This window comes from Nerophis lumbriciformis, linkage group LG01 (assembly GCF_033978685.3).
Source record: "Nerophis lumbriciformis linkage group LG01, RoL_Nlum_v2.1, whole genome shotgun sequence".
Classification (NCBI taxonomy): domain Eukaryota; kingdom Metazoa; phylum Chordata; class Actinopteri; order Syngnathiformes; family Syngnathidae; genus Nerophis; species Nerophis lumbriciformis.
Window position 1 is genome coordinate 71,981,676 of NC_084548.2, and position 17,798 is coordinate 71,999,473.

General features: G+C 33.8%; 1 protein-coding gene across 1 annotated transcript in view; it reads left to right on the forward strand.

Moving 5' to 3' along the window:
* Positions 1-874: 874 nt before the first annotated feature.
* dgkaa (diacylglycerol kinase, alpha a) overlaps positions 875-17,798 on the forward strand; it is a 132,903-nt gene continuing 115,979 nt past the window's right edge. Inside the window, exon 1 of the mRNA XM_061925405.1 lies at positions 875-1,035. The gene's annotated coding sequence lies outside the window, so the exon portion shown is untranslated. The remainder of the gene's footprint in view (positions 1,036-17,798) is intronic.

The window sequence follows — 17,798 nt, forward strand, 5'->3', positions numbered from 1 at the left end:
GGCACGCGAATGTCTGTACTGCATTGGATCAGTCTCCTTTCTTTAACAGGCAAAAGCTTTATAACCTCACTAATGCCTTGCATCGTCTATATTAGATATATAACAACGGGCGGGTGCGGGCGGATGGCGGGCGGATGCGGTTCTGATCAAATGTTAGATCGGGTGGATTGCGGATGGTTGACGACTTTCTGATGCGGTTGCGGATGAAATAATTGCCTATCCGCGCATCTCTACTAACTACACTTTTTCCTGAGGGTGTTTCAGTGCTATAACTTCACCTTTATCGTCAGTTTTTAAGCCAAAATGCGTCCGTTCTCCCTTTTCTGTCTACACACTGTGTCTGCTTGTAAGTACTCCGTGTGTGTGCGCGCTGCCGAACATGCTCCTCTGCTCGTAAAACCAGCAAATGGATGGATGGAGTATATATTACATACTGTATGTTTTAGTACACAACTTCAAACGATGATTAAAAAGAGTATAAAAAAGTTTCACTCGGAGAAGGGGGGGAGGGGGGGGGCTTGAATTGTCATTCTTCCCAGGGCCCCAGTTTAGTTAGGGGCGGCCCTGTATGTCTGTTTAGACATGCCTGTGACATTTCAGCTGAATCTCGCCCCCCTTTTTCCACGGTGAAAAGCACATTTTCATGACAGTTGGGAGTTTTCTGCTATTTATTTATTTTTTTCCTCCAAGTTTGGACAAAATCGGTCGGCTCTTCTCCTCCAGGGAAAAGTGGCACGAGTAAAAATAAACACAGCAAACTTGCGTGAAACCAAATGAAGTTGTGAGCTATCTCACCCACCCCCTTCTCTCTCTCTCTCTCTCTCTCTCTCTCTCTCTCTCTCTCTCTCTCTCTCTCTCTCTCTCTCGTGTGCAGATGCATCAGCGGGCGGCGACAGAAGGAGGAACCGAGGCGGCGCCTGCTCACTCGGCCACAGCTGTCACTCTCAGCTCGACCGGCTCCGCTTCTCCCCCCCGTTCCACCTCCTCCCTGCCGGGGGAAGCGAGAGGACTCTCCCGGTGCCCTGCAGAGCGACGGTAAGAGAAAGCGACGTGTCCGCCAAGCACGTCGAAGGGACTTCAATGCCTTTTGTTGTGTTTTTGCTCTCCTTCCTGATTGACTTCCCCCGGTGGTGTTTGCAGAGCGTGCATGTTCCAGCCAGCCAGACAGCGCTCTTATTAAGTTACAAGTACCCAACCGGTCTGGACTATTTAGAGAGGACGGCAGTTTTTAGCAACACCTTACACTATGACACCTCATTCACACTCAATTTGGAATACTCATATCACGGATCAACTGCAGAAAGTGCCGGGCAAGCGAATGCAGTTTTAACGGGAATGTTAATAGACGTTTTAAAATGTAAAATATGCATAAGTGCATCCTTACCTTGTACTAGGGTTGTCTTGATGGTACCGGTACCAGCATTTTAATTGTTTTTGTCCTGTCCAGATTCTCAGAGAAGTCATATAGTTGTAGATGCAGTGTAGAATACTTCTCTTGTTGCCTTATTTGTATTTGGCTTTATTAAATGTATTTATATTATCATTTGGTGCAGCCGGGCCGGAGCAGGAGGGGATAGAAAGAGGGGAAAAAAAGAAGACAGAGGGGGAAATTGTGGGGACAAGACGGGGATAAGACAGAGAGTTAAAAACACTAACAACAATAGAGCAACATCAGCAAATAGGATAAGTACAAATATGATGGTAAAAGTGATAGAAAAGAAGCAGTTAGCGAAATAAATAATAATACAGAAATGACAATGAGCATTATTACACTACAAATGGATCAACACAAATACCAATAGAAATAGCGCTATTGATAAAGAACAATAGCAATAATTGACCTCTATTATCAACAATAGAGTTGTTCAAATGCAACAATACATATACGTAATTGTCATGTCTGTGTGATCATGTTTTGTTTTAGTCATGTTCGGTTTTGTTTTTGGACTTTTTGTGCACTATTGTTAGCAACCATTAGTTTTCACCTGTCACGTCACGCACCTGTTTCACGTTTTTGAGTCACGCACCTGCTTTCACTAATCGTGTCTATAGTATTTAAGTTCATTGTCTTCGGTTCGTCGTTCTGGCGACATCCCGCATTCATACCCCTGTCACACTCTGCGCACTTCATGCCATGTCCAAAGTAAGTTTTTTTTCTATTAATGCCACAGTTAGTGTTTTTGTTTAATTGTTCACAGTTTTTTTTTAGTCTTTTTGTTTCGTTAGTCAAGTTTGCACATCCGCCTTGAGCGCGCTTTTTGTTCCTTTGAGTGTTATAAATAAATATGTATTTACCTCATACTTGCCAACCCTCCCCGGATTTTCCGGGAGACTCCCGAAATTCAGCGCCTCTCCCGAAAACCTCCTGGGACAAATTTTCTCCCGAAATTCAGGCCCACAACATAAACAGCATACCTGCCCAAATAACGTTATAACTGTAGAATGATGGAGGGCGAGTTCTTGGTTTCTTATGTGGGTTTATTGTTAGGCAGTTTCATTAACGTCCTCCCGGCGCGGTAACAACACACAACAACAGCAGTCACGTTTTTTGTATACCGTAAAGCAGTTCGTCTGCCGTAAACAGCAATGTTGTGACACTCTTAAACAGGACAATACTGCCATCTAGTGCATTTGATGAAAGCACTTTTGTGCGTGCCACACAGCAATGCATCATCATGTTCAGCATGGTTCGAAAAATAGTGACAGAGAATAGAACAAGGATGGACACTCAACAATGAGTAGATGAGTGTTATGTGTGTGTATATGTGTAAATAAATGAACACTGAAATTCAAGTATTTCTCTTATATAGTTAGAATTGACTGAAAGTCAAGTATTTCTTATATATACAGTATATATATATATATATATATATATATATATATATATATATATATATATATATATATATATATATATATGTATGTGTGGGGAAAAAAAATCACAAGACTATTTCATCTCTACAGGCCTGTTTCATGAGGGGGGTTCCCTCAATCATCAGGAGATTTTAATGGGAGCATTCACATACCATGGATTATATATATATATATATATATATATATATGAAATACTTGACTTGGTGAATTCTAGCTGTAAATATACTCCTCCCCTCTTAACCACGCCCCCCCTCCTCCCCCAACCTCCCGAAATCGGAGGTCTCAAGGTTGGCAAGTATGATTTACCTTCACGCCATGACCAGTCCAGCTTTACTTGCATCTCGGGAAAACAAACACACCATAGTCCACATCATGACAGTAATGATAACTAGAGATACAAAAGAATGCAGAAAAATGGAGGGGAAGAAAGATGTATTTCGATACCTTTCGATACTGTTCTAAATAAAGGAGACCACAAAAAAATGTCATTATTGGCTTTATTTGAACAAAAAAATCTTAGTGTACGTGAAACATATGTTTATTATTGTAATTTAGTCCTTAAATAAAATAGTGAACATGCGAGACAACTTGTCCTTTAGTAGTAAGTAAACAAACAAAGACTCGCTCATTATCTATGTCTGCCAGCAAACAGCCTACAGTGTTTGTTGTTGGGGCTGGGTGGAAGCTGTTTAGATTATTAAAATTTAATTTTGATTAAATATTTTGAGATTATTGCTTAGTTAAGTATATATACTATGTTATTTTTGGCACAAAATTGTGATCTAGCCTTTAGCATTTATTGTTTACAAAATATTGCAGTTTGATATCAACATACACTATATTGCCAAAAGTATTTGGCCACCTGCCTTGACTCACTTGAAGTGCCATCCCGGTACCGGTACCAAAATGTATTTTGATACTTCTTTAAATAAAGGGCACCACAAAAATGGCATTATTTGAACAAAAAATCTTAGGGTACAAACTCCTGGGGTCAAAAAGTACCACAGAGTAAGTGTAGAAAAAAAAAACTGTCATTTTTTAAAATTGTTTGCAACCAAAAACTACAATTAATCGATAAAAGTCGATATATCCCCCAGTAGTAACGGGTACCGAATTCGGTACCTTTATAAGTACCGACCAAACTCCGTCGGTACTACCGGGTAGCAATTCACGTAAAATTAAACAGACACCACCATATTTTGATACCTTTAACAACTCAAAGGCATATTTGTAGCAGACTACCTCTAATGTTGTCATTTTTAGAAAACACTCAAAAGTAAGGCTCCACTTTTCATAATATACTAGCCTGATGCCAATTTACATGCTACTGATTAACATTAGCAATTTTACATGGCATATTTTACTCCTATAAATTTGGTAATGAAAACTACAACTAAGACGCACGCTACAATTAAACAGCCATGTGTAAAAAGTACGCTACTTACAGTATGAACACTTTGGAGTAAGGTTCTCCCAACACCAATATTTTGGTACCGGTACCACAATGTATCTTGAAACTTTTCGATATTTTTCTAAATAAAGGGGACCACAAAAAATGGCATTAGTGGCTATATTTTAACAAAACGTCTTCCGGTACATTATTAAACATATGTTTATTATTGTAATTTAGTCCTTAAATAAAATAGTGAACATACGAGACAACTTGTCTTTTAGTAGTAAGTAAACAAACAAAGACTCCTAATTAGTCTATGCAGTAACATATTGTGTCATTTATACATCTATTATTTTGTACACATTGGACAAGAGTGGAGAGTGTTTTACATTTTTTTCCTCATCATGCACCCTCATGGATTTAAATGAGTGTATTTAAAAACATATTTTGCATTTTGCCATTTTTTTTTTTTGCACCATGACTAGGGAAGGTTGTTTGGATTGTGTCTAGGGTTGTCCCGATATCAATAGTTTGGTAATAGTACTAGTACCAAAATGTATTTCGATACTTTTCTTAAAAAAGCGACCACAAAAAATGTCATTATTGTCTTTATTGTAACAACAAATGTTAGTGTAGATGAAACGTATGTTTATTATTGTCATTTAGTCCTTAAATAAAATAGTGAACATACTAGACAACTTGTCTTTTAGTAGTAAGTAAACAAACAAAGACTCCTAATTAGTCTATGCAGTAACATATTGTGTCATTTATACACCTATTATTTTGTACACATTAAGAGGGACAAACTGTAAAATGCATTATTAATCTACTTGTTTATTTACTGTTAATATCTGCTTATTTTCTGTTTCAACATGTTCTATCTACACTTCTGTTAAAATGTAATAATCACTTATTCTTCTCTTCTTTGATACTTTACATTAGTTTTGGATGATACCACACATTTAGGTATCGATCCCATACCAAGTAGTTACAGGATCATACATTGGTTATATTCAAAGTCCTCATGTGTCCAGGGACGTATTTACTGACTTTATAAACATAATACGAATTTTAAAAGAAAAGATTTTGTGATGATAAAAAATATCGATGTACTCGTCTGTACTTGGTATCATTACAGTGGATCCACCCATGGCGTTTGTTTACATTGTGACGCCGGTGAGCTATTGTATCCTCCTACGGTGTGTAGTGAAGCATGTTTAGCTATTTCTTGTCCTCCAGTGATAATGATACTTGTAAGAATCGTACTTTATTTGAGGATTAGTGATTTAGAAGTAGCTAAAACACTGCAGACTGTGGATGGACGTTAGCCGCTAACTAGCTAGCCATGTAACGTAGGATTTTTTTGTTAAAATAAAACCAATAATGACATTTTTTGTGGTCCCCTTTATTTAGATAAGTATCGAAATACATTTTGATATTGGTATTGACACAACCCTAGTTGTGGGTAATACTGCAAATGTGGGTATCAATCTGATACCAAGTGATACTTCACATCTTCACAATCATTGAATGATTACATTTTAGTTCACAATAATAATAAGATAAAAACACAACATTTAATAATATTAATTCAATATTTAAATGATTTAAATCATTTGGGTTTTATCCTTAAAGCCTTCCCGTGTCCAGGGACTCATTTCCTGAGTTTGTAAACAATAACAAAAAACGACAATAGGTATTTTCATTAAAAAAATGGTTTCTCTAACCTCTGTGGTATCGACCATACACTGACTTGGTATCGTTATTGTCTATCGTGCCATCTCTGTTTACATTCAAGAGCTTTAGCTTATAGCGGTTAGCGTAGCATGTTTATCTCGGTCTTCCAGTGGAAATAATACTTATAAGAAACATAGTTTACTGGCCACCACGGAGACCGGGATTAATGATTTAGAAGAAACTAAAACCCTGGAGGGACGTTAGCCGCGAGCTAGTTAGCAAGAATGCTACAGTGCGTTTGTTCGTTTGTTGCCGTCAAATTTGCGGACACAGCTAGAATGTGTCTTCATCATGCATTATCACGATATAGCGATAGTATTAAAATCTCTATCGTTGGCCAATTTTATAGGATTGATATTGTATATTTTCGATATTGTGTAATCCTACGATGATAATAACTGTGTTATATCTCCATTTCTCACTTGCAAGTATCACATAATAGACGTTAGGTGGCAGTAATGTGTTGCCTAGTCAGGGAGTAGTTTTTGCAATTAAGTGGACAATTGTTGTCCCTTGCTGCGCCCTACAAAGTGTTTGTACTGTAAGTCTTGTAGAATAGAATAGAATGGACTTTATTGTCATTATATTTGCATATAACGAGATTAAGGACTCCAATTTAAGGTGCGGTAGTGGGAACAAATATGGGGTAGAAATAAATTAAGTTACACAACGGGTAATAAAGAAAAAACTAACAATTGAAATACTATCCAATAAAAATAATAAGCAATCCTGTACAATATACACAACACTATAGAAATACAAAATACTGTACAATATACAGAACAAGACAAGAGTACCGGAGTAATAAATAACAATCAGTGTCTATTGCACAGTAGGGTATTAGGGTAGGATATTGTATAGGGGTGAATTATTATTATAAGTTAGAGTTCAAGATGGTGACAGCTCTGGGAAAGAAGCTGTTTCTGAGTCTGTTTGTTCTGGCTCTGATGCACCTATAGCGCCTGGCCGATGATAGCAGGTGGAAGCCAGGGTGTGTGCTGTCCTTGGTGATGCTTTTTGCTCTGTTGAGGCAGCGGGAGTTGTGTAAATCCTTCAGGGAGGGGAGGGGGCAGCCGATGATTTTTTTGTGCAGACTTTATGACCCTCTGAATCGCCTGTTTGTCTGCTTCAGTGCAGCTGGCGTACCACACTGTTATGCAGTACGTCAGCAGGCTCTCGGCAGCCGAGCGATAGAAGGTCACCATCAGCTGCCTCTCCAGTCTGTTCTTCCTCAGCACCCTCAGGAGTACTTCTTTGTATTGTAGTAAAAAGTAATGTTGAGTACATTGTATTGTAGTAGAAAGTTTTGTTGAGTACATTGTATTGTAGTTGAAAGTTTTGTTGAGTATTTTGTATTGTAGCAGGAAGTAAGGTTATCGTAAGGTATAGTAGTAGAAAGTAATGTTGAGTACTTTGTATTGTAGTAGAAAGTAATGTTGAGTACTTTGTATTGTAGTAGAAAGTAATGTTGAGTAATTTGTATTGTAGTAGAAAGTAATGTTGAGTAATTTGTATTGTAGTAGGAAGTATTGTTGAGTACATTGTATTAGAGAAAAAAGTAATGTTGAGCACATCGTATTGTAGTAGGAAGTAAGGTTAAGTACTTTGTTTTGTAGTAGAAAGTAATGTTGAGTACCTTGTATTGTAGTAGGAAGTAAGGTTAAGTACTTTGTTTTGTAGTAGAAAGTAATGTTGAGTACCTTGTATTGTAGTAGAAAGTAATGTTGAGTACTTTGTATTGTAGTAGAAAGTAATGTTGAGTACTTTGTATTGTAGTAGAAAGTAATGTTGAGTACATTGTATTGTAGTAGAAAGTTTTGGTGAGTACTTTGTATTGTAGTAGAAAGTAAGGTTAAGTACTTTGTATAGTAGTAGAAAGTCATGTTGAGTACTTTGTATTGTAGTAGAAAGTAACGTTGAGTAATTTGTATTGTAGTAGAAAGTAATGTTGAGTACTTTGTATTGTAGTAGAAAGTAATGTTGAGTACTTTGTATTGTAGTAGAAAGTAATGTTGAGTAATTTGTATTGTAGTAGAAAGTAATGTTGAGTAATTTGTATTGTAGTAGGAAGTATTGTTGAGTACATTGTATTAGAGAAAAAAGTAATGTTGAGTACATCGTATTGTAGTAGAAAGTAATGTTGAGTACTTGGTATAGTAGTAAAAAGTGATGTTGAGTACATTGTATTGTAGTAGAAAGTTTTGTTGAGTACATTGTATTGTAGTAGAAAGTTTTGTTGAGTACTTTGTATTGTAGTAGAAAGTAAGGTTAAGTACTTTGTAGTAAGGTTAAGTACTTTGTATAGTAGTAAAAAGTGATGTTGAGTACATTGTATTGTAGTAGAAAGTAATGTTGAGTACATTGTATTGTAGTAGAAAGTTTTGTTGAGTACTTTGTATTGTAGTAGGAAGTAAGGTTAAGTACTTTGTTTTGTAGTAGAAAGTAATGTTGAGTACTTTGTATTGTAGTAGAAAGTAAGGTTAAGTACTTTGTTTTGTAGTAAAAAGTAATGTTGAGTACTTTGTATTGTAGTAGAAAGTAATGTTGAGTAATTTGTATTGTAGTAGGAAGTATTGTTGAGTACATTGTATTAGAGAAAAAAGTAATGTTGAGTACATCATATTGTAGTAGAAAGTAATGTTGAGTACTTTGTATAGTAGTAAAAAGTGATGTTGAGTACATTGTATTGTAGTAGAAAGTTTTGTTGCGTACATTGTATTGTAGTAGAAAGTTTTGTTGAGTACTTTGTATTGTAGTAGAAAGTAAGGTTAAGTACTTTGTATAGTAGTAGAAAGTAATGTTGAATACTTTGTATTGTAGTAGAAAGTAATGTTGAGTAATTTGTATTGTAGTAGGAAGTATTGTTGAGTACATTGTATTAGAGAAAAAAGTAATGTTGAGTACATTGTATTGTAGTAGAAAGTAATGTTGAGTACTTTGTATAGTAGTAGAAAGTAACGTTGAGTACTTTGTATAGTAGTAAGTAACGTTGAGTACTTTGTACAGTAGTAGAAAGTAATGTTGAGTACTTTGTATTCGAGTAGAAAGTAACATGGAGTACTCTGTGTAGTAGTAGAAAGTAACGCTGAGTACTTTGTATAGTAGTAGATAGTAACATTGAGTACTTTGTATAGTAGCAGATAGTAACATTGAGTACTTTGTATAGTAGTAGATAGTAACGCTGAGTACTTTGTATAGTAGTAGATAGTAACATTGAGTACTTTGTATAGTAGTAGATAGTAATATTGAGTACTTTGTATAGTAGTAGAAAGTAATGTTGAGTACTTTGTATAGTAGTAAAAAGTAATGTTGAGTACATCGTATTGTAGTAGAAAGTAATGTTGAGTACATCGTATTGTAGTAAAAAGTAATGTTGAGTACATTGTATTGTAGTAGAAAGTTTTGTTGAGTACTTTGTATAGTAGTAGTAAGTAATGTTGAGTACATTGTACTGTAGTAGAAAGTTTTGTTGCGTACATTGTATTGTAGTAGAAAGTTTTGTTGAGTACTTTGTATTGTAGTAGAAAGTAATGTTGAATACTTTGTATTGTAGTAGAAAGTAATGTTGAGTAATTTGTATTGTAGTAGGAAGTATTGTTGAGTACATTGTATTAGAGAAAAAAGTAATGTTGAGTACATCGTATTGTAGTAGAAAGTTTTGTTGAGTACTTTGTATAGTAGTAGAAAGTAACGTTGAGTACTTTGTATAGTAGTAGTAAGTAACGTTGAGTACTTTGTATTCGAGTAGAAAGTAACATGGAGTACTCTGTGTAGTAGTAGAAAGTAACGCTGAGTACTTTGTATAGTAGTAGATAGTAACATTGAGTACTTTGTATAGCAGTAGATAGTAACATTGAGTACTTTGTATAGTAGTAGAAAGTAAGGCTGAGTACTTTGTATAGTAGTAGATAGTAACATTGAGTACTTTGTATAGTAGTAGATAGTAACATTGAGTACTTTGTATAGTAGTAGATTGTAACATTGAGTACTTTGTATAGTAGTAGATAGTAACGCTGAGTACTTTGTATAGTAGTAGATAGTAACATTGAGTACTTTGTATAGTAGTAGAAAGTAACATTGAGAGACACGTACCATGATTAAAGGTAGTATTAGATCTTGTAGTAAAAGGTATTATTGGCATCAGATGAGGCGGGTATTTGAGGTGAGGCGTTTACTCAAATACGCCCAGGGAATATTTGCACTGTGGATATTCATGCAGTACTAGTAAGTAGTAAACAATGTTGTGTACTTAATAATACTCATGTCAATAAAGTCTGTTCCAGGGTCAAAGCATCAAATGCATGAAGTGTCCAGGCAATGTTTGAGGTCACATTTTAACACTCATTATAATAATAATAGTAATAATAATATCAATATCATATTTTGGTCCTGGCTTATCTGGACTGCACATGGACTTAGTAGTCATGTAACTTCTCCTATTCAACCTTCACTTCCTGCACCACACACGTACTCCTACATGATATTTCATAAAGACAAGACACAGCATTAGGTACACCTGCTCCACCCAACCATGTGACCAGATAATAATACACAACATGGGCCTTTTTGGACATTTAATGTCAACAACAAACGTCAGAATATGTATATTATATGATAAATATACTTGTACTATATGATGATGGTGACACATGTCAATCATTACCAGTGAGTGTATGGTGTATTGCACAGTCTATTGATGGCATGGATGGGGGATTGCAGCGGAGAGTCTGATGATGTCATCGCCGAATTTGCATAATTGGTTTTGAGGCATTTGGAAAACGTGAGTAATGTGTTAGGAACTCCAAATGAACTTTTCTTGTGTCAGTTGGAGCAGAGTGCAACGAGGCCAGAGGTGTCAAAGTGGTTTTCACCGAGGGCCACGTCGCAGTTGTGTTTGGCCCCAGAGGGCCTCTTCTCACAGTGAATCAGTAGATTTTTTTTAAAACTACAATGTAAAAAAAAATATGGTAAGTTACAATAATTTCACTTCAATATGTGGTGTATAGTACTGCTGTTTTTATGGTAAAAAAAAAAAAAAAAAGGCAGTTGTCGGGGGTTTTTTTTTTTACTGTAAATGAAAAAAACTGCAATTTTACAGTAAAATTTTGGCACCTGAGCTGCCAGTTTTTTTTTTGTTTTTTTTACCGCAAATCAACAACTGTAGATTTTTCGGTGTATTACCGGTACTGTAAATGCCAAAACGGCACCGCAGTTTATTACAGTAAAAAACGTTTTTTTCATTTGAAGAAAAATGCTGTAAAAACCTCAGTAAATATCACAATTTTTTTTACCATGAAATCTATTAAATCTATTAAAATATGGTAAGTTGCAATAATTTCACCTCGAAATGTAGTGTATATTACTGTAAATGGAAAAACAGTACTGCTGTTTTTATGGTAAAAAAAAAGGCAGCTCGGTGTATTACTGTAAATGCAAAAACGGCACCACAGTTTATTACAGTAAAAAAAAATTGTTTTCATTTAGGGAAAAATGCTGTAAAAACCTCAGTAAATGTCACAATTTTTTACCATGAAATCTATTGCTACTTTTACAATGTCAAAAAAATATGGTAAGTTGCAATAATTTCACCTCGAAATGTAGTGTATTACTGTAAATGGAAAAACAGTACTGCTGTTTTTATGGTAAAAAAAAAAGGCAGCTCAGTTGCCAGAATTTTACTGTAAAATGTACATTTGTTTTTTTACTGTAAATAAAAAAAACTGCAATTTTACAGTAAAATTTTGGCACCTTAGCTGCCAGTTTTTTGTTTTTTTGTTTTTTTACCGCAAATCAACAACTGTAGATTTTTCTGTGTATTACTGTAAATGCAAAAACAGCACCACAGTTTATTACAGTAAAAATTATTTTCTTTCATTTAGAGAAAAATGCTGTAAAAACCTCAGTAAATGTCACAATTTCTTACCATTAAATCTATTGCTACTTCTACATTGTAAAAAAATATGGTAAGTTGCAATCATTTCACCTCAAAATGTAGTGTATATTACTGTAAATGGAAAAACAGTACTGCTGTTTTTATGGTAAAAAAAAAGGCAGCTCAGTTGTCAGAATTTTACTGTAAAATGTACATTTGTTTTTTTACTTTAAATTTAAAAAACTGCAATTTTACAGTAAAATTTTGGCACCTGAGCTGCCAGTTTGTTTGTTTTTTGTTTTTTACCGCAAATCAACAACTGTAGATTTTTCGGTGTATTACTGTAAATGCAAAAACGACACTACAGTATATTACAGTAAAAAAAAGTTTTTTTTCATTTAGAGAAAAATATTGTAAAAACCTCAGTAAATGTCACAATTTTTTACCATGAAATCTATTGCTACTTTTACAATGTAAAAAAAATATGGTAAGTTGCAATAATTTCACCTCAAAATGTAGTGTATATTACTGTAAATGGAAAAACACTACTGCTGTTTTTATGGTAAAAAAAGGCAGCTCATTTGCCTGAATTTTACTGTAAAATTTACATTTGTTTTTTTACTGTAAATAAAAAAAACTGCAATTTTACAGTAAAATTTTGGCACCTGAGCTGCCAGTTTGTTTGTTTTTTCCCTCCCGCAAATCAACAATTGTAGATTTTTCGGTGTATTACTGTAAATGCAAATACGACACCACAGTTTATTACAGTAAAAAAATGTTTTTTTCATTTAGAGAAAAATGCTGTAAAAACCTCAGTAAATGTCACAATTTTTTACCATGAAATATATTGCTACTTTTACAATGTAAAAAAATATGGTAAGTTGCAATAATTTCACCTCAAAATGTAGTATATATTACTGTAAATGGAAAAACACTACTGCTGTTTTTATGGTTAAAAAAAAAGGCAGCTCAGTTGTCAGAATTTTACTGTAAAATGTACATTTGTTTTTTTACTGTAAAAAAAACAAACTGCAATTTTACAGTAAAATTTTGGCACCTTAGCTGCCAGTTTGTTTGTTTGTTTGTTTTTCCCCGCAAATCAACAACTGTAGATTTTTCTGTGTATTACTGTAAATGCCAAAACGGCACCACAGTTTATTACAGTAAAAAAAAGTTTTTTTTCATTTAGAGAAAAATGCTGTAAAAACCTCAGTAAATGTCACATTTTTTTTACCATGAAATCTATTGCTACTTTTACAATGTAAAAAAAATATGGTAAGTTGCAATAATTTCACCTCAAAATGTAGTGTATATTACTGTAAATGGAAAAACAGTACTGCTGTTTTTATGGTAAAAAAAAAGGCAGCTCAGTTGTCACAATTTTACTGTAAAATTTACATTTGTTTTTTTACTGTAAATAAAAAAAACTGCAATTTTACAGTAAAATTTTGGCACCTGAGCTGCCAGTTTGTTTGTTTTTCTCCCCCCGCAAATCAACAACTGTAGATTTTTCGGTGTATTACTGTAAATGCAAAAACGGCACCACAGTTTATTACAGTAAAAAAATGTTTTTTTCATTTAGAGAAAAATGCTGTAAAAACCTCAGTAAATGTCACATTTTTTTTACCATGAGATCTATTGCTACTTTTACAATGTAAAAAAAATATGGTAAGTTGCAATAATTTCACCTCAAAATGTAGTGTATATTACTGTAAATGGAAAAACAGTACTGCTGTTTTTATGGTAAAAAAAAGGCAGCTCAATTGTCAGAATTTTACTGTAAAATGTACATTTGTTTTTTTACTGTAAATAAAAAAGTGCAATTTTACAGTAAAATTTTGGCACCTGAGCTGCCAGTTTGTTTGTTTTTTCCCCCCCCGCAAATCAACAACTGTAGATTTTTCGGTGTATTACTGTAAATGCCAAAACGGCGCGACAGTTTATTACAGTAAAAATAATTTATTTTTCATTTAGACAAAAATGCTGTAAAGACCTCAGTAAATGTCACAATTTTTTTACCATGAAATCTATTGCTACTTTTACAATGTAAAATAAATATGGTAAGTTGCAATAATTTCACCTCAAAATGTAGTGTATATTACTGTAAATGGAAAAACACTACTGCTGTTTTTATGGTAAAAAAAAAAGGCAGCTCAGTTGTCAGAATTTTACTGTAAAATGTACATTTGTTTTTTTTTACTTTAAATAAAAAAAACTTGCAATTTTACAGTAAAAATTTGGCACCTGAGCTGCCAGTTTGTTTAGTTTATTTTTTTATTTTTATTTTTTTTTACAGCAAATCAACAACTGTAGATTTTTCGGTGTATTACTGTAAATGCCAAAACAGGACCACAGTTTATTACAGTAAAAAAAGTTTTTTTCATTTAGAGAAAAATGCTGTAAAACCCTCAGTAAATGTCACAATTTTTTACCATGAAATCTATTGCTACTTTTACAATGTAAAAAAAATATGGTAAGTTGCAATAATTTCACCTCAAAATGTAGTGTATTACTGTAAATGGAAAAACACTACTGCTGTTTTTATGGTAAAAAAAAAAAGGCAGCTCAGTTGTCAGAATTTTACTGTAAAATTTACATTTGTTTTTTTACTGTAAATAAAAAAAACTGCAATTTTACAGTAAAATTGTGGCACCTGAGATGCCAGTTTGTTTGTTTTTCCCCGCAAATCAACAACTGTAGATTTTTCGGTGTATTACTGTAAATGCCAAAACGGCACCACAGTTTATTACAGTAAAAAAACGTTTTTTTCATTTGAAGAAAAATGCTGTAAAAACCTCAGTAAATGTCAAAAATGTTTTACCATGAAATCTATTGCTACTTTTACAATGTAAAAAAAATATGGTAAGTTGCAATAATTTCACCTCAAAATGTAGTGTATATTACTGTAAATGGAAAAACAGTACTGCTGTTTTTATGGTAAAAAAAAAGGCAGCTCAGTTGTCAGAATTTTACTGTAAAATGTACATTTGTTTTTTTACTTTAAATAAAAAAAACTGCAATTTTACAGTAAAATTTTGGCACCTGAGCTGCCAGTTATTTTTTGTTTGTTTTTTTACCGCAAATCAACAACTGTAGATTTTTCGGTGTATTACTGTAAATGCAAAAACGACACCACAGTATATTACAGTAAAAAAAAAATGTTTTTTTCATTTAGAGAAAAATGCTGTAAAGACCTCAGTAAATGTCACCATTTTTTACCATGAAATCTATTGCTACTTTTACAATGTAAAAAAAATATGGTAAGTTGCAATAATTTCACCTCAAAATGTAGTGTATTACTGTAAATAGAAAAACAGTACTGCTGTTTTTATGGTAAAAAAAAAAGGCAGCTCAGTTGTCAGAATTTTACTGTAAAATGTACATTTGTTTTTTTACTGTAAATAAAAAAAAAATGCAATTTTACAGTAAAATTTTGGTACCTGAGCTGCCATTTATTTTTTATTTTTTTATTTTTTTTTTACCGTAAATCAACAACTTTAGATTTTTCGGTGTATTACTGTAAATGCCAAAACAGGACCACAGTTTATTACAGTAAAAAAAAGTTGTTTTCATTTAGAGAAAAATGCTGTAAAAACCTCAGTAAATGTCACAATTTTTTACCATGAAATCTATTGCTACTTTTACAATGTAAAAAAAATATGGTAAGTTGCAATAATTTCACCTCAAAATGTAGTGTATATTACTGTAAATGGAAAAACAGTACTGCTGTTTTTATGGTAAAAAAATAGGCAGCTCAGTTGCCAGAATGTTACTGTAAAATTTACATTTGTTTTTTTACTTTAAATAAAAAAAACTGCAATTTTACAGTAAAATTTTGGCACATGAGCTGCCAGTTTTTTTTTTGTTTTTTTTTTTACCGCAAATCAACAACTGTAGATTTTTCGGTGTATTACTGTAAATGCAAAAACGACACTACAGTATATTACAGTAAAAAATGTTTTTTTCATTTAGAGAAAAATGCTGTAAAACCCTCAGTAAATGTCACAATTTTTTACCATGAAATCTATTGCTACTTTTACAATGTAAAAAAAATATGGTAAGTTGCAATAATTTCACCTCAAAATGTAGTGTATTACTGTAAATGGAAAAACACTACTGCTGTTTTTATGGTAAAAAAAAAAAAGGCAGCTCAGTTGTCAGAATTTTACTGTAAAATTTACATTTGTTTTTTTACTGTAAATAAAAAAAACTGCAATTTTACAGTAAAATTGTGGCACCTGAGATGCCAGTTTGTTTGTTTTCCCCCGCAAATCAACAACTGTAGATTTTTCGGTGTATTACTGTAAATGCCAAAACGGCACCACAGTTTATTACAGTAAAAAAACGTTTTTTTCATTTGAAGAAAAATGCTGTAAAAACCTCAGTAAATGTCACAATTTTTTACCATGAAATCTATTGCTACTTTTACAATGTAAAAAAAATATGGTAAGTTGCAATAATTTCACCTCAAAATGTAGTGTATATTACTGTAAATGGAAAAACAGTACTGCTGTTTTTATGGTGAAAAAATAGGCAGCTCAGTTGCCAGAATGTTACTGTAAAATTTACATTTGTTTTTTTACTTTAAATAAAAAAAACTGCAATTTTACAGTAAAATTTTGGCACATGAGCTGCCAGTTTTTTTTTTGTTTTTTTTTTTTTACCGCAAATCAACAACTGTAGATTTTTCGGTGTATTACTGTAAATGCAAAAACGACACTACAGTATATTACAGTAAAAAAATGTTTTTTTCATTTAGAGAAAAATGCTGTAAAAACCTCATTAATGTCAAATTTATTTACCATGAAATCTATTGCTACTTTTACAATGTAAAAAAAATATGGTAAGTTGCAATAATTTCACCTCGAAATGTAGTGTATTACTGTAAATAGAAAAACACTACTGCTGTTTTTATGGTTAAAAAAAAGGCATCTCAGTTGTCAGAATTTTACTGTAAAATTTACATTTGTTTTTTTACTGTAAATAAAAAAGTGCAATTTTACAGTAAAAGAAGATGAAGGGTGAGTTTGGTGTGGAAGAAGATGAAGGGTGAGTTTGGTGTGGAAGAAGATGAAGGGTGAGTTTGGTGTGGAAGAAGCTGAAGGGTGAGTTTGGTGTGGAAGAAGATGAAGGGTGAGTTTGGTGTGGAAGAAAATGAAGGGTGAGTTTGGTGTGGAAGAAGCTGAAGGGTGAGTTTGGTGTGGAAGAAGATGAAGGGTGACTTTGGTGTGGAAGAAAATGAAGGGTGACTTTGGTGTGGAAGAAAATGAAGGGTGAGTTTGGTGTGGAATAAGATGAAGGGTGAGTTTGGTGTGGAAGAAGATGAAGGGTGAGTTTGGTGTGGAAGAAAATGAAGGGTGAGTTTGGTGTGGAAGAAGCTGAAGGGTGAGTTTGGTGTGGAAGAAGATGAAGGGTGACTTTGGTGTGGAAGAAAATGAAGGGTGACTTTGGTGTGGAAGAAAATGAAGGGTGAGTTTGGTGTGGAATAAGATGAAGGGTGAGTTTGGTGTGGAAGAAGATGAAGGGTGAGTTTGGTGTGGAAGAAATTGAAGGGTGAGTTTGGTGTGGAAGAAGATGAAGGGTGAGTTTGGTGTGGAAGAAACTGAAGGGTGAGTTTGGTGTGGAAGAAGATGAAGGGTGAGTTTGGTGTGGAAGAAAATGAAGGGTGAGTTTGGTGTGGAAGAAAATGAAGGGTGAGTTTGGTGTGGAAGAAGATGAAGGGTGAGTTTAGTGTGGAAGAAGATGAAGGGTGAGTTTGGTGTGGAAGAAGATGAAGGGTGAGTTTGGTGTGGAAGAAGATGAAGGGTGAGTTTGGTGTGGAATAAAATGAAGGGTGACTTTGGTGTGGAAGAAGCTGAAGGGGGAGTTTGGTGTGGAAGAAGATGAAGGGTGAGTTTGGTGTGGAAGAAGATGAAGGGTGAG